We start from the raw sequence: 16725 nt of genomic DNA on the forward strand, positions 1-16725 counted from the left end.
ACTCAAGCTCTACAAATACTGGATATTTAACCACCCATCACCAGCCACTGCTGTGGTTGCCATATAATCTCCACAATACTTGCTTTTTTCTCTTAACATAATGTAAACACCACCAAAACTAGCCTTTTTCATGTTTAACATTTTTAACTCAGTGGAACTCCTGAACACACTGTGCATGCACCCTCTCACCATAATTTTGTACTTTAATGTCTGTAGCACCTACTGAATGTAATGCTTAAATTGGTTGACCATACTTTATTTTGAAACTCTACCAGAAAAATCTTAGCATCCAGTAAAACATAATATTCCAAGTAGTTCTTAAAAGAATTGATATGAGGTATAGCTGAGAAGATACATTCCTGTTGTTTATGTATTTATGCATTCATTTGAATGGAGTAAAACTTCTGAAGTGTACAGTTTTTGCCATTCAGACAGCTGTAAATCAGAGGTGTAGCTAAGGTGGGGTAAAGGGGGAGCCACTCCAGGCACAAAGTGTTAGAGGGCACGATCAGCAGATCCTAATCAGTATTCAGTGCATTACCGGAATCAAATACTGATACAGCATTTGCAGTCCTAATTGAAAGACTGTCGCACTCTGTTCTTGCATAAACTGAAGCAGTTTAAAAGGAGAAGATATCTTTTTTTTTTTTTGGTTGAGATAGTTAAGGTTTGCCAGATAAGAGGATGGTACCAGGCACAAGACTAGCTGGCTGCACCTCTTGATGTAATTGTTGATTGGTGGTCAACATACCTCTCAAGTACTAAGATTTAGGCATAGTGCTATGTTTTTGGCCCTCATATTGAGGCTTGCTCTTGCTAGATTCACTGATTTTCTTCTAAAGTTAGACCTGATTATAAGGATATACCCTATTAAATAAATAAATCTAGCCTATACACAGATTCCCCATCACTTTCTATATAGGATCCTGTACAGGAAGAACTTGTATTGTGAAAACAAGTACTACTCTTTCTGATGGCCTATAATAATTCTTAAAGGTCAGTGCTATGATTTTTAATGCAAAGAGATTCAGATGTATGATGGTCAGATCGTGTGTGTTGAGCTGTACACACATTTGCAGACTGTCTCTGATTTTGCATCATATTTTTATACGTTCCTCATAACATTTGTGTAGGGGATAGGTATTTCAGGTGTGCATGTATTTATTTAGAGCATCATCGGGTGGATGGAGCTCTGTGTGTGTGCGTGTGTGTAAAATGCCCCAGTTACTATATACTGGTGGCTAGAGAACAAATTGTGTTGGGTAGAGATACTCAGGCTTGAACCCTGTACCTTGTATGCAGGTGTTAAAGACCTGAATTCCCTACCCACCACCATTTGTAAAAAAAATTGCAGATTTTTGCCTCATATTTGATCTGATCTGTTCCTCATAATATCTGTGGTTTCTAAATACTACAATGCTTGATATTTGATGGTGCAGTGGTAGTATTGTTGCTTTATGGCTGCAGGTTCTCAGGTTTGATTCTTGGCTGGGGTGCCTTCTGTGTGGGGTCTGCATCTTCTCCCTATGTTTGTGTGGGTTTGCTTTTGTGTCCTCCCATGTTATAAAGACATGTCTGCATTATTTCTTCCTGGGCCTCTGCTGAAAATTGTTTTTTTGTTCCAAGTCAGATTATCCTGATTAACAAATGTTAAATAAAATTGACAGGCATTTGAATTTCAGACTTCATATTCTTCAGAAAATACACAGTAACACGACCTTTTATTCTAGCAATTTTCTAAGTTTATAAGATGAATATTTGAAATTTGTCTTTATTTTTGGGACTGTATTACCCCCCCTTATTGGCTTTGTCCAGGTTTTTTGTGCTAAGGTTGACAACTATGGCAAGAACTGAATTCACTGAATATGTCTGAGGGCTGTATTCCCTCATTACTGGGTTTGTCCAAATGTTTTGTGCTAAGAGGTTGACAGCTATGGTGTGAACTGAATTCATTAAATGATAGCCATTTAAGTTTCAGTCTTCTTCTCTTTCACAAAGCAGCTGATATGGCGTAGTGGTATGTTGCTCTGACTGTTTTGCACAGGGACCTTGGCAGTAAAATGTATGGTGGTAACACAGCATTTTTCTTTCACAAAGCAGGTGATTTGGCATAGTGGTATGTTGCTCTGACTCTTTTGCACATGGACCTTGGCAGTAAAATGTATGGTGATAACACAGCATTTTCTACAACTTTCCAAGATTATACAAGCAATGTTTAATGCGTCCCTGGTTTTTGGCCATTGAGCCCCCCCCCCAATAAATTTGGCTTTTTCCAGACTTCTTGTGCTGCGAAGTTGAGATGCATTTGAGTATAGAGTAGATTTTACAAGGAGCTGAGAGCTGCAGGGGAAGAGAAATTTAGTGTTGCTTATGGAAAGTCAGCTTGCAATGTTAATAGCACAACAGGTTGTGTATTTGCTTCTAATGCAGAAGGTTGTTGGTTCTACTCCCAGAAGGGGTGAATGCTGCTGTACTGAAAAAGTTAAGATACTATCAGCCTGTTATCTGTTTGCCATCCATTTCCTATTGCAAAATTACTAGCTTATCATTTTTAATGTAATATAGGCAATTTATTCCTCAGGGGCATCAGACACTTTATTTTTCGATTAAACCATGAAATATAAAGGTTTTTGCTAGCAGCAACCTCTTCATTAGTTACAGATTTATTTAATGTGGAATTATTTAGATGACTTTTTTTACTTCAGAGATTGTTCATATTTACTGATAATGGTGGACTGTAGAATTGTGCATATTTACTGATAATGGTGGACTGTAGAAGTATGAGTAGGCTTTTATGATGGAAATGTTCTGAATTGGGCAGTTTTGTCATTATTGGTGCATGCATTTTGTTTCATTGTTTACTGGAAAAATTTTTAAAACAATATATCAAAGAGCACATGCATGTTTCATATGCAAGGGGCCTATGATTTGAAAACAGCCTAAATTAATCTTTATCTGCCACTGGTAAAATGTATTTTCTTTGAATGTGGGTTTCAATGCTGTTTCAATGAATGTGAGTTTCAAGGGCAGAGAAGTTTTAATGCTATGTTTGTTTAGCAGATGTCTTAGTGTTTGTGCTGTAAAATGCAAAATAAAACTTTCAAATGAAGTCCAAATCATCATAGAAGTAAATCAGTATGCACATTAGTGTTTATGGTAAATGGAGTGAAATAGCCAAGTAATGGTTTATTGGAATGGCTCCAGGAGGAGGCTCTATTCGACCATGATTTTGTGAGGGGGAAGGGCGGCAAACAGACAGCCCCAGCTGAACTATACCTCCCAACTGTCCAGATTTTCAAAGAATGAGTAGATTTTTGCTTCTTATTTTTGGTTTGCTCCTCAAAGTTTGTGGCAAATCATTTAGGAATTAAGTCACTAAATAATGACATACTGAGTTTCAGACTTCATAACCAATGCATGCTAAAGTAAGACTTGTTGTTCTATCAACTGTCTCAGTTTATACAAGAGCAATTTTTTGTACTGTTTATATGTTCCCCCAATATATTTGGCCTTGTCCAGATTTATTGCATTAACAGGTTGAGAGTTACATGCAAATAAATTGCTTTATAGAATTAGGCACAGCCAAATCTGATTTCTGGCTCAAAATGTTGCTCTTCCCCTAATAATCCCTCTGCAAAATAGCAATTTTGGAAGAAAACATGGAGGGTTTACAATTAAGAAATAACTGTAATCATAGTTATAGATTACTTTTATTTCAGAAATGCATGTAGATTCTTTTATTTTGTCAGCTGCTCAAGTTAGCAGTACTAATATTAAAGTGTCCCTTCTTTGACAGGTTCCCAGCTGTATTGTGTGGCTATTTTATATTTTTACATCACATTTTTGGTCCATTTTTCATAAAATTGTGTTTTTTTGGCAAATTAGCGACAAATCATTAAAGACTGAAGTTAGAAAATAATGGCAGACATTTGAGTTTCAGATTTCATACCATTCAGAAAATTCATACTAATGCAAGACCTATTCTATTATCTTTCTAAGTTTATAACAACAATATTTTTAAAAATTGTCCTTGTTTTTGGGCCTTTGTCCCACTTCTTTGTATGGCTTTGTCCAGATTTCTTGCTCTGAGGTTGAGAGGTATGACAAATGTGTCAGGGTCATCAGTCAGCCAGAGACATTTCAAATTGTGACATACTTGTTGCACCCCACTCCCCCATGTAGTGATTCTGGATGTGTCGAAGCAAGGCAAGGAGTAATTATGCAGTGTAAATGTGCAGGGTATCCCCCCATCCAAGGTAGACACAAGTACTAGAGTGGCTTTTCATCTGTCCTTGATTTTTGCAGAATGGTCTGGTTTCTGTCATATTTTTTGTACTGTTGATTTATGCTTATTACTCAAAGTGCCTGTTGCTCTGTGTTTAAGTAGCAATACTTTAATGACCATCAGGTAAGCTTGGATGAGATTGTAAGATGCAAGTAAGCTTTAATAAGCATAGTGTTAAAGAATTGCCAACATTGAAAGCCTTTCTGTTGTTGCCATGTAGAGAATACTTAACTAGATAATGTATAAGCCTTGGGTATTGAAATGCATATGACAGTATTTGTAATAAAGGACATGATTACATTATTTTAAGAAGCTCATTACACTTGGAGACTTCCAGTCATCTATGCAGGCTTTACCCATAAACTAAACAGAATGCCAATCGTGTGGTCCATAACCTGTACAGTAATCCTTTTAAGCAATGTATCTTGAGCTTATTTCTTGTTTGCTTTTCATTTTTTACTTTGATCATGTTTTCCCCATGAAACAAGTAGATAGTTGTCAGGCAGCAGGTCTTTTTTTGGATAAGGAACATTTTTTACAAGTGGGGGCATCAGAGATTTCTACTTTCAGCATGATACTTGGTACTTTAATAAAGCTGAATATAAATTATAATTAGAACTGCAGTGCAAGAAGTGGTTTGAGTTGAGTGCTGCTTGTTTTTCTTATACTTGATTTTGACTGGCATTCCATTAATGTATTTAAAAAAGTAATTTATTTTTTCATGCCTCACAACCTTTCTGTTTCCATCTAGATATTAAGTAAACGGTCATGCAGCCAATGCATTGAAATATTTTTATTCTTCTACACTTCATTTTGTCTTGATTGGACTCTCATAACGACGGTTTGGCACCCACGGCAGTGTATTTAGTTAGTTTTTTGTGGTTTTGAGCATAGCTCCTCCCCCTTTCTAGTTGGCCACACCCTTTCCATTGACCCCACCCATTCAGCTGTCTCCTGCAGCCCCCCTTTGATTTGAAGTCACCAGCCGCCACTGCTATACAGTCATTAGACAGCAAAATTTATATACCTATATTTTTATAGTAAGGATTTAAATATATGGCTGTATTTTACATTGTTTAGTGTTTTACAGATATATATATATATATATATATATATATATATATACATACATACACACACATTTTATATCTTAAATTAGTTGCTTACAGTAAAATTATGGAGTGATTCTTTAAATATAGGATGAGTGTAATGATACTTAATTGGATGCTTTATTTAAGAATGATTGTTTTGGAAGGGGTTTTATCTGAAGTTCATTTTAATATTGTGAATGGAACGGAAGCACTAACAATAAACCCATTGGGATTAAAGATAAACGGGTGCGGCATCTTCTATTTTGTTTTGGAAGTTTCCTAGTTTATTTCCTTGCATTTCTTCTTTCAGACTTTAGTCGCCTGTTAAAGAGAGCTTGCAATAGCAATATTTTAAGTCTTTTTGGGCCTCTTCACATGCCGGGGGGGGGACAGAACGGGAGAAAATTTTGTAAAAAAAAGCTGTGGTTCACCTCAGTGTTTGGTATTTTAACTTAAAATTGTAATATGGGCCTTACTCGTTTTTTTGCCTACTGGTCAATCATTCTTCAGTCTTTCTGCCTGCGGTACAGTAGTAACCGTGGTCAGTGAAAGTGTTTATGCAATATGTACTTTGCAATGCACTTCACTTGTGCCTATTGCCTACATTACAGTTCTTTTTGCCTACTGGTTACTGTTACTCAGCAGTTTTTCGGCCTGCAGTACAACAGTAACAGATGTCAAAAAAGAAATTTTGTAATACATTTCAGCTGTGCCTACTGTATAGCGTGTCTTTATAAAACAGTGTTTAGAATTAGGTTGCTCATTCTTTTGTACCTGCAGTCATACTAACATGACACTTCAGTTCTTTTGCCTACTGGTCCTGGTTTCTCTTCAGTTCTGCTTACAGTGCAAGATGGAATCAACTGGTCACTTCTTGTTGGGTGTGCATTGCACCATGGATTGTGTAGCTCTTAGTTGACTTGGTGTAGCAGCTTCAGTTTTTCTGCTTAACCCAAATGCATTTTGCAGTGGTCTTTCATATCAAAATGTAGTGCTACATGGTTATAGACTGTATGTTTGGGGTTATTTCCTTTTATTATGACTTTTTGTAGTAGTAGTAGTAGTAGTAGTAGTGCAATACGGTAGAGGCTGCTTGGAGATTAATGCACAATGACATACAGTTAGTGATTTATTTATTTTACATTTGTTGACCGGGATTATTCCGACTGGCTACATGTCCATTTTCAGTGGAGGTCCAGGAAGAAAAGCTCCAGGTAACAGAGATCGATTCATATCGGTTATGTTCTAACATATTTAAAAAGCCCTCTAGTAGGTACTCACAATATAGACAGTGTGTAATAGTATACAAAAACAACATGTTGCAGCAAGCTATTATAAGCAACAGATGCATACAATATTAATTTAAATAAGACATTGAATAAGTGGTGATTAACCAGGGTTAGTACAGGGACAAAGCCAGTACTCTTTAAAATACTGTTTGAGGCCTTTTTTGAAGAGACTTAAAGAAGGTTCGAGAGTAAAGGTTAGATGGAAGTGAATTCCAAGTTTTACCAATGACGTTGGCAAACAGGGAGTCACTGGCTGAGTTAATGGCTTTGTGGGTTTGGACCAACAGTTTACTGGATGCCTCGAATTACTGTATGGCTTTATGATAATTCTGAGAGCCAGAGTACTTTCAGGGTGGTATAGAATTTTGTGTGCTACTATAAGCTGATTGAACAGAAGTAGGCTAGGCAGTTCTAGCCACCCGAGAAGACTGAGGTTTAGACAGTGATGTGTCCTATATGTTGAGCCTATGGCAAATCTGGCAATATGGTTGTAACAGTGAGAAAGCTTACTAAGTTCAGTTTTGCTCAAATTGGAGAGTATGGGGGAGGCACAAAAGGTAGAGAGAAGGTGTGAGTGGGGGACTGCAATCCTAGCTAATGGAGTAAGAAAATGTTTGCTTCTATATAATGAGCCAAGCTTCTTATTAATGTTTTTTATAGTTTTATTGATCTGTTGATCAAAAAATTGAGATTATTGTCCACTATTACTCCTAAAAGCTTAGTATGGTCATCTGGAGAGATAGAGGTACCGTTGTTGGATGTTATGGAGAAGGAAAATGGGGTGGACCTACTGGTGGGGGTAAAGAGGAGCAGTTTAGTTTTGTTGGGATTTAACAAGATGGTGATTAGAGAGCCAATTTTCAACTGTGTTAAATGTTTTTGTGTTAAGGTTTGCAGGTCTAAAGGGGAGAAGGCCATATAGACCAGGGAAGAATCGTCTGCATATTGAATCCAGGTTGCATCAGGGATGGCAGTATTAGGATTGTTGATGAAGACAGAAAAGAGTACAGGACCTAGAATAGAGCCCTGAGGAACACCAAGGGTGAGAGGTAGCAGGGTGGACAGTTTGCCCTGCCATAATACAGCCTGTTGTCTGCCATTCAGATAGGATAGGAACCACTGAATAGCATGGTTATGTAGGGAGATGGATTTTAGGGAATGGGTGAGTAACTTGTGGTTGACCATCTCAAAGGCATTTGACAGGTCTAGAAATAGGGCTGAAGATGGCCTGTTGTTCCTATTTTGAAATATGGTACTTGTAAAAGAAAGAGGGCAGAGTTGGTGCTGTGATGTCGCCTAAAGCCATGGTGAGAGTTGGCAAGTAGACGGTTCTGAATGAGATAGTCCATAAGTTGTTTATGAACGTACTTCTCCATTAATTTGGCTAGTGGTGAGAGAATGGCAATGGGTCTGAAGTTGGACAGTTCTGTTGAACTTTCACCTTTGTGGAGTGGGATAACGTGGGATATTTTCCAGACTATTGGGACAGTTCCATCAGTTAGTGTTCTATTGATTAGGATAGAGATGGGGAATGCTATGGGGTTGGCAGCTTTTTGTAGGTACGCTGCAGGAAGGTCGTCATCAGGATGGTTGGTTTTAATTTTTTGATAAGGGATTGGCTAAAAGTGGTAGAGACATGTTGGAAGTTAACGGGGGATGAGATGTGGGTGTTTTAGTGTTAGAGTGGGAGGGAGTAAGATGGTTAGCTAAGGACTGAATAGTTTCAGTGAAAACGTTATTAAAGGCAGTGGTAACAGTTTCTGGGGATTTATGGGTGCAGTTTGATGGGGTTGGGGTAGTAGATTGCCCTGGATGAAGAAGTCAGTTAATACCTCCCTAAAACTTTTGGGGATTGTTTTGGTGTTTAAATTGGAAGTTCTGATAATAGTTTTTTTTTTTGTCTAGCAAAATGAGTTTTTTTGCATCATTTCTAAGTTGGCAATAACTCACTTGGTCGAGGGGGACCTTCAGTTGTTCGCCATTTGGTCCAGGCTATATTTCTAAGTTTGACTTTTATCTTCGTTTCCTTTGTGAGCCATGGAGCAGAACTAGATCTAGTCTTTATAGTATGTGCAGGAGCATGGGAGTCGAAGGATTCTCAGGAATGTATTGTTAAAGAAAGTTACAGCTTCATCTTGTGGTAGATTTTTTAGGACTGACCAGTTAACCAATTTAAGTTAATTTAGGAAGTTAGTAGGATTAAAGTTTTTACTTCTGATTGTTTTGTGCTTAGTCTTGTGGTGGGTTTCTGCCTTATGCTTAATTATATAAGTTAGTGAATGATCACTTAGGTCATCGGGTAGAGTCTCAGCTGTATACAAGCTTGGGTGGCTATTGATAAGTACCCAGTCTAAGATACTTTCCCTGTTGGTGAGTTTACTAATTCTAGTGGGAGAGGCTATTATTTGTGTGAACCCAAACAGATTTACATGGGTGACAGGGGATTCGGTTGAGCAGGTGCACCAGTTGGTGTTACTGTCACCAAGGACAATGGTTTCTTGGGAGTAGGTAGTGGATAACCATTGGAGGATGATGAGGATTTCTGCATTATTAAATGGGGACACGAACTGGATCTCTATTAACACTATGTATTTATGTAAAGAACTGCTATCCCACCTCCCTTTTTAGCTGTTCGGTCTAATCGGTGTATGTTGTAGCCCAGGGGTAATACCTCATTATCGGTAGTAGGAGGTTTAAGTCAGGGTTCTGTAAGACGCACTATGTCTGGGGAATGAACTGCTAAGAGGGCATGCAGGTTGGGGATTTTATTATTTATACTTCGAATGTTTGAGTGAAATGTCAGGAGAGCATCTGCAGGACTGTTAAGGGGTAGTTTATTAAAGGGGTTGGTGGTGTAGGCGCTATTGTCACCAGGTGGAGATGGGCCAGGGTTGGGATGGATGTCACCATCTGTAATGAGGTTATATTGAAATCTGATTATGAGCTTTACAAACTTAAGAATACGTCTTAGATAGTGCTTGTCCCTTGGATTAGATTTTAAGGTTTTAATTGGGTGGTGAGGTAAAGGGGATAAGGGTTTGCATGTGTGGGGGATAGTTAGGTGAGCTAACTTGTAAGAAAAGTCTGGGGTGGTAGTTTGACATTTTGGGTAGTGGAATCTGTGGTGGTACTGGTTTTCATAGGCAGGGAGGAGATAAAGGATGAGCATCAGGGGGAGTAGAGAAAATACTAGTGTTTTTGCTGATGTTAGCATAGCAAGGTGCCTGGCCATTATAGGGCACAGTTTTTAACCATGATTTGGCAGGAAAGGAAGAAAAGTTAGGTTGTAGAAAATGAGGGCAACTAGGTGATGTGTGAAATGCTGGTTGGGAGGAAGAAGCAGGGGGAGTGGCTAGGACAGTATAAATTTAACAGTACTGGGGGTGGGTGGGAATAGGGGACAGGGTGGAAAGCGGAGCAGGGCTAAACTGGACCACAGGATTTATACAACAATTAAAGTAAAACGTATATGAAGGCAGCGATCCTGCCGAATGATACCACACCAAAAACTTCAGAAGCAAAATGCAATAAACAAGTGTAGTATCAAAACGCGTAGGAACATCCAAAATACTGCAGTAGAAGATGAATACCATGCGAAACACACTGACAGCACTTGTAGAGGACAAATCTTTTATTTGGAGACAAAAAATGAGCGCTTTCGCGTGGACATCCACGCTTCATCAGATAATTTACTGAATCTGTCTTCTGAGTTTAAATACAATTTTAGAAGGCGGGAAAGGCTGCTCATTAAACAATTAACTGCTTCAACAGTCAGTTTAAACAAATTAAAACAAACTTTTTGTTGCTTTAAAGGGCCTGCACTTAGATGTAGATCCATATGCTAACATCAAACAATTTCTCTTTCTATGCCCTTTAGAATAGTGCTAAAAATAACACTGAAGCATATACTAAAAATCCCTATATACGGACTGAATTAAAAATGGTTATGTCACTATTTATCATAATGATATGACATTCATATATACCTCATAAAAATGCAAAACAAGTTTTATAAAACTATCCATATAAAAGCAAGAAGAGTCAAACTATCGTGTAGTACATATATAGTGCTGTATAAAGCACTTAAAATATCTTGATCATGTTTGTTTGCTCTCCTTACTATTCACTGAACTGCAATTGATAAATAGTGACATAACCACACATTCAGGTCTACAATTGTGTATATATGACCAATACTTCAATGTTTTATTAGCTTTATTTAAAATGTTAAACTTAGTAACATTTGCTATTATTACTATTTATTGCCATTGGGGTGTTCAATGTATTTATCTTGTATGAGAAAAATGATAATGAAATGTCCTAATGATTTAGTTTTATTGAATTTTAATTCAGTCCGTATATAGGGATTTTTAGTATATGCTTCAGTGTTATTTTTAGCACTATTCTAAAGGGCATAGAAAGAGAAATTGTTTGATGTTAGCATATGGATCTACATCTAAGTGCAGGCCCTTTAAAGCATTTGTTTAAACTGACTGTTGAAGCAGTTAATTGTTTAATGAGCAGCCTTTCCCGCCTTCTAAAATTGTATTTAAACTCAGAAGACAGATTCCGTAAATTATCTGATGAAGCATGGATGTCCACGCGAAAGCGCTCATTTTTTGTCTCCAAATAAAAGATTTGTCCTCTACAAGTGCTGTCAGTGTGTTTCGCATGGTATTCATCTTCTACTGCAGTATTTTGGATGTTCCTACGCGTTTTGATACTACACTTGTTTATTGCAATTAAAGTAAAACATAAGTTTATAATGGGGATGCAAGTTATTTGCCTTACTACATTTTAAAGATGGTTCCCAGAGGAGTGGGTATTGATAGAGCCTCCTATGAGAATGGCTTGGGGGGAGGGGGGTAGCAAATATCAGTGCGAGACTGGGTGGTTAGAACTGGTTGCAGAGCAACCCCTGCAGGAGGGAGTCCAAAAAGAAAAGGAAAAAAATAATGATCCAGGAAATGTAAGTAAGACAATACACTATGTTAGAGCTTTTCAGCTTACAGAAACCAAATGTTGCTAGCACGCTCTTTAAGGATGAGTAGAGCCAAGGGAATTGGGACTGAACTAAAGGTTTGATTTGGAATAGTTTTAACTATAGACTCTGGAGCTCATCTCTTTGCATACAGGGGGAATAAGGAACTTGTACAATTAGTAGGGTATGTTCCTACCTAGTGGCCGAGTACTGTGCATTGGAAGCAGAGGAGGCAAGTGTCAGTGTGTTAAGGGAAAGGCTGCAGGTTTGTAGTTTGCTCTTACAGTTAAGACACTTACTGCTTACACTGTTTGGCTAGCTTGGAGTTTGTATTTCACACATTGTGGCAATGGGCACCTCAAAGTTGAGGGTTTCCTTCAGTGGTCCACTTAAGTAAATCTGACAGGTAACATTCCACTATTGTCATGGCAGTTGTTTGTGCAATCTGGAAAATACCATCCTCAGAATGTATTCAGAATGCTAACATTTGTCATTATGCTGTCCTGAGTAGGTCAAAGAAACTGGCGCAACATGCACCTGAAGTGTAGTGCTTTTTACCAACATTATGACAAACAGACTCAATGTCTGCATGTATAGTAATTCTGCTTTACTTCCATTCCCTGTTAGAAATGTAGCACACATTTATCACTAGTAGCAAAAATGAAAGCTTCTTCAGCAGATGAATGACAATGCGATGAGACAGAGTTCTATTAAGAAATTTTTCTGTAGGTCATCAGAGAGGGGAGATTCATCAAAAAGTCTGCCTTCAGGACAATACAGTTGTTCTGCATTACAGCCTATCCACTGTCAGCCCAGCATCCTTACCAAAGAAAGTGACCACTCTGCTGCCACTGCACCATAGCCTACCTCCTGTGAACCTACAGCAGTTACCATGGGAGAAATTCTGTCAAATGCAGACTCAACTTTAGATGCGCTACCTGGATCACCAGAGTTTGATACAGAATAAGCCCATACATCTGTAGTGACAACAGATTTGGCCTATGACTTGCAGAGAGTGTCAGGTGCATCTTTTGAGGATCTAGGAACTTAGCCAGACTTGATAAGGGGCCAGTTTAGGATAGCTGCCATTCAGTGTAGAACACATCGTATGTATGTACCTTTAAGAAGCATTTCCAGATGTAAGCACGTGCATATACATAGTGAGCACATGCAGGCAGCAGTAGTCAGTCCGTTTATAAGTTTATTTAAGTTTAAGTTACAAAGCCTCATTCCTGATGTGTTTGTGTGTAATAAAGATGCTTGAACTAAACCCACAATCGCTGGTCTGTTTTATCCTGACCAGATGAGCGACATGGTGTCAGAACTGGGATTTAGAGAGCAACTTCTTCAAGCCATGAGGTGCAGGGTTGAAGGTGAAGTCAAAGGGCCAGAAACGAACAAATCAAACGAGTAGCACAAAATATATTATTAAACAAAGAAAAGGCACAAAACCCATTACTAATAAAACAAAATGCTCAAAACCACAATATTTGATAAAACTGGCAGAGATATTCATATGGGACTCAGAATTATCTTTGATTTATATAACAAGCATGTTTAAAGTAAAATGGGCACAAGAAAAATACGATGAGCATGATAAGAGATTAAAAAGGCATAAGTACAATAAAAGGCCAAATGAAGCTTAAAAAGCAAGGCGACTGCATGTTTTTTTAGTAAAAGACCGTGTTCTGGGCACAAACTGCTATTTCGCATTGACCAAAGCCATTCAAAGCATAACTAGTGTGGTTCGAAGTACCTCAGAGTTTGCAGAGTGTGTGCTTTATTACAGTGTAATTATTTCAAAGAGTTTGCTGTGTGCAAAGTGCAACCATTTTGAAAAGTTTCTTGTGCTGTGTGCATTTATTCACAGACTGCCGCCATTTCAAAGTGTTTCTTACACTGTACAGAGTTGTTTCACAAAGTACAGCCATTTTGAAGGATTTCTGTGCTGTATACAGTTTACTCGCAAAGTACAGTCATATTGAAGTATTTCTTACACTGATAAGGAGTGGTTTCATAAAGTACAGTGATTTTAAAAGTGTTGTTCTACAGAGACTTATTTGGCAAACTGCAGTTATTTCAGAGTGTCTGTTGTGCTACTGGGCATAATTAGAAGTTCTGGCATATATTTAGTGTATGTCTGTACATAATTCCAAGCATTTTCACCATTGCGTGTTATGGCAGAGGCATTTTGCAGACAGAGTCCACTTGTGTTTGATCATAATACTGCAGAGAATTGGAGAGTATTTGAGCAGGAATACTATATTTTCATACAAGCAACTTTTTCTGACAAAGATGCATGTATGAGGGCATTCATTTTACTTAACTTAGCTGGGTCAAAAGCCATTGAAAGAGTGCTCATTTGTGTATGCACCAGAAGTATATGCAGGAGAGGGGGAACTGCCATATTGTGGTACTGGATGACTCAAGAGAAGACCCCGAGTGTTTGAAACATAAATTTAAGAGTAATGTGCAGCCTCCAGACAAATGTTACATTAGAGAGGCACTTATTTTATACAAGAGATCAAAAGCCAAGTGAAACTTTTAAAACTTATATCGCTGACTTGAGAAATAAGGCTAAAACTTGCAGATCTGGTGACTTGTAAGATGAGTTAATAAAGGAAAGGCTTGTGTGTGGTATTAATAGTGCTGCAGTGAGAAAGATTTTGCTTCATGACAGTGATTTAACATTGTGCAAAACCATACAGATTTGTCAAATCCTTGAGCTCACAGAACAGCACACAAGTATGCTTGTAAGTGATAAGAGCATGGTTTCAGCAGCCTCTACAGTAAATGTAGACAGCATGCAACAAGTGGCAGCAAAAGCAGGCCTAAGCACATGGCAGCTGCAGCCCCTGTGGGATTACCTGGGAGGACCCTTAACTTTCTAGCAAGTTACAAGACTAGCTCAGTAAAAAGGACATGCTCAGTGCAGTATAAGGTTGAGTCAGCAAAACCCAAGTTAAGTCTTATTGTTAATGGTCATAATTGTGGTGCCAATCATGAATCTAAAACAGATAGGTGCTTAGCATTTGGTCAGCAATGTCACAAGTGTAAAAAAATGGAACCACATTCAAAAATTTTGTAAATCAGGCAAGCCTCACTCAGTTACTAAGAAAGGTCACTCAAAAAAGCAAGTTGATCATGTAGAAAGCAGCAACACTACTTTCTATGTAGATGGTGCATCAGTGGTCGGTGTAAAGGTTAATGCAGTAGATTTGTCAAAGAACGAAATATTTTGTATTGTCCTGAGCAATGGCAAACACACAGAGCTCAAAGTAGACACTGGTTCAAAGTGCAATGTAATGTCAGCAGAAACATTTGCTAAAGTGAGAGCTGGTGAGCAACTTAATTTGGGTAACTGTGTGAAGCATGTTGCTTATGGAGGTGAAGAAATTCAAATGGAAGGCTCAGTAGTGCTTTCATGCTATTTGGCTTGAAACAGTTCCAGCTTGCAATTTTATGTTGCCTGAAGACCTGTGCGGTCATTAGGTCTCTGAGACAGTTTGAGGAGGTATCATCAGGGGAAGCGAACAATGAACCAAAGAACTTAATAGGGGAAAACGCATTCCCCCAAACAAATGACGCACAAGAAGTTATCATCGAAAGGGTCGACGAAATGGTGGACACAACAATACAAAGTAAGGGAAAGTTTGACCTTGACAACTGTTTCTAATAACAATGATGAAACACTTTTTACCTTGTACAAAACATTTGTCTGTGGAATGTAGTGGGATGTATAATTTGCATGACACTATGTATCTAATATGGAGAAGCTTTTTCAAAACATGGAAGCTGATAGTTCTGGCAAAGTTTTGGGAAATATTGGTGAATCTAATGCTGACCTATCTGAGAATCCTGTTAATAATGCTACTATATTAAACGAATATCAGAATGATTTAATGTCTACCAGTGTGAGTGTAGATGCATGTGTTATATCTAATGGAGAGATTTTATCTCAAAATGTGGAAACTGTTACCTTTTCTAATGTTTTTGAAAATGCTGGTGAACTTGAGTCTAACGTGTCTAAATGTTTCCAATGATGCTTCTATACAAAACCAAATGCATAACCATATGAATGACAATTTAACGTCTGCCATGACAGAGAGATGTTGATGCAGTAGGGGACGATCTGAGAATAGTTAACGTGTCCGAGTTTGTATTAACCTCTGATCTGGTAAATGTGTTACAGTTAGGCTCAAAATTTGTACCAACGAGATTTCCAAGTCTAGCAGATGTTATGACTGATGTCAAATGATTTGTCGTAAACTGTACTTGAAGGTATTTTTCAGTATGAAAATGAATTAAAATGCAACCATTGTTTCTCAGGACCAGGAGGGGATCCAGGAGAATGATGAAGAATTATTAAATTTGAGTATTTATGATACTGAAGCATTTTTTTATATGAATTAACTGACGGGTAGTGATGAAGTTAGTGAATCTGAATCTGAAACTGTACCTGACAATGGGTCATCTTTATGTACCACATTTTTCTTCTAATAGGAGCAAATTTATGCTACTTACAACTCATCTCATTCATGTTTTAACAAATTATAGTTTCTTTTCTCTCTTAAAAATGCATCAAACTCGCATTCTGTTTGGCTGCAAACAACATGCTCAGACATTTTAGTACACCTGGATGATTTAAGTGGCACGTTTGAAGTTAAATGAATTTGTCTTTCAGCAGGCTGATAAAGGGGGTAATTAGGTTATAATGGATAGAAATGATTATGAAATGATGGCAAAAGATTTAATTACTGTGACAAATGATTATGTAATTCGATACTAACCCATTACCCAGATTTAATGGGGAACTACTGGAAATTTTGGAAAGAGGGAAAAGGTTAGGTTTTCTGAATCAAAGGGACATTCAAAAACTACAGAGAACCCAAGGACCCAAGATTTTATGTATTGCCTAAAATACATAAAACTTTAAGGGGTACCCCCGAAAGACCCACTGTTTCCATGATAGGATCATATCTGGAGAATACAGGTAGATTTTTGGACTTCCATTTGAAAAAAATATTTGAAGAAAATACCATCTCATACAAAAAAACACTTGAGATGTGTGTGTGAATT

This window comes from Protopterus annectens, chromosome 1.part0, assembly GCF_019279795.1.
Source record: "Protopterus annectens isolate FY-2018-M chromosome 1.part0, PAN1.0, whole genome shotgun sequence".
In the NCBI taxonomy this organism is placed as follows: domain Eukaryota; kingdom Metazoa; phylum Chordata; order Ceratodontiformes; family Protopteridae; genus Protopterus; species Protopterus annectens.